Source organism: Amphimedon queenslandica, unplaced genomic scaffold (genome assembly GCF_000090795.2).
Source record: "Amphimedon queenslandica unplaced genomic scaffold, v1.1 AMPQUscaffold_10840, whole genome shotgun sequence".
NCBI classification, from domain to species: Eukaryota; Metazoa; Porifera; class Demospongiae; order Haplosclerida; family Niphatidae; genus Amphimedon; species Amphimedon queenslandica.
Genome location: NW_003548912.1, coordinates 51 through 1,687, shown reverse-complemented (window position 1 = coordinate 1,687; position 1,637 = coordinate 51). Strand labels below are relative to the sequence as shown.

The window sequence follows — 1,637 nt, the reverse complement described above, 5'->3', positions numbered from 1 at the left end:
TCATAATAGTGTTGAATAAAGTGAGAAGTATTGTATATAGTGTCAGTGCAAGTGCATGCCACTAACATAAACTGAGTGTCATAGTGTGAATGAACAGCAAAATTTATTTCAGGCTAAATGAGATAAATTTCATCAAAATTATAATAATTAGAAAATGATGGATTCAACAAAGTTTGACTAAAAGGCATATTAAATGTATACATGTAGACACGATGGAATGCATGTGATTATTAAGTCACAGCTTAGGCAAGCCTTGTATGACTTGTTGGATTAATTCATTTATTTATTTTGAGCATTAGGGTGCATAGCATACACATGCAAGGTAAAAGATGTAGGACATGTACACTTAAGGGCGTGAGTGGGGGGAAAACAATTATATAATAAAATCAAGCTGACTTGTATCTGCAAAAGCATTGCACAGCTGAAAGCTGTACCATGCCATAGTCAGCCTTGTCCTTTAATTTATATCACACATAAAATTACATGCCATATTCAATAATTTTACTACGTAAAAATTAGATCACAAAATTTTGAAACCTAAATTTCTACCACATTAATTTCATACTATGGTGACGGCATTAACATAAATTTTTGAGTGTGCAATATTGGTACCTGTAATATCTGATACAGTAGTATGTATAACTATATACAAAGATCAAGTGTTTACAATAATTGGCTCAGGCTACTGATATTCTCATCATGTGTGAATTTGGGTGTTTACAAATAGTTACACTTGGCATTGCTATTAATTTTTTCTTTTTCGAAACAACAATTATTTATAATTTATGAAGACAATATATGAACAAGATAATTTTGGTAATTAACCATTGGCAATAGTTAGCCAAATACACTTACAGTCTGCTCATAAGAGACTTGCTTCTCAGTGATATACCTCACGTTTTTTTAAAAGACTGAACAGTACGTGCATGATCTGGGCCAAACTAATTGTGAGAGAAAACAGTTAAGAAACCTAGATGGCCTGGCATTAACATTACTGCATACTTTAGTCCTATAGATATTGTATGCTTTTCTCTTATTTTGCTTAGCTTCAGCAAATGCTCCAATGTGAGTCAATGAGTTGGCAAGAAGATGATGACTAGAGAAGAGAGGGAGGGAGGTAGAGAAAGAGGGATGGAGAGAGAGGGAAAGAGAGAGGGGGAAGGGAAGGAGGAGCCAAAACAATGAGAAAACGATAAGATAAGATGTACATGTACATGTATCTTATCATTACTAACATTGTGGCTACAGTAATTGATTGACTTCCATGAAACCTAATGAACAGATACAAGAACAAACATAGCCAGCCTTAATTCTCTTGATTTGTATATACTAGCTCACTTGTTTTGTAATCTACGATCACTTTCCAGATATGCCTGACTTTCTTCATAATGACCAGCATTACTCAGTAGTAAACCAATGTAAAACTACTCAATGTAACTAAAATAAATAATAACAGTTATGATACAAAATTTACAATACTTTTAAACAATACATGTACATGTGTATGATGAAACTAGAGAACATTGATAAAACAATACTTACATCAACATTAGACATTTCAGGATGATCCTCACCAAGTGTTAACATTATTAGATACATAACTCTATACAGTAATCTCAACGCCACAACATTCCTCT

General features: G+C 33.0%; 1 long non-coding RNA gene across 1 annotated transcript; it reads right to left on the bottom strand.

Moving 5' to 3' along the window:
* Positions 1 to 907: 907 nt before the first annotated feature.
* On the bottom strand, positions 908 to 1,366 carry LOC109589821 (uncharacterized). The gene is made up of 4 exons (XR_002188952.1): positions 1,339 to 1,366; positions 1,236 to 1,271; positions 1,003 to 1,096; positions 908 to 941 (listed from the first exon to the last, which is right to left on the bottom strand). It is a non-coding gene; the product is annotated as an uncharacterized LOC109589821 (long non-coding RNA).
* Positions 1,367 to 1,637: the final 271 nt, after the last annotated feature.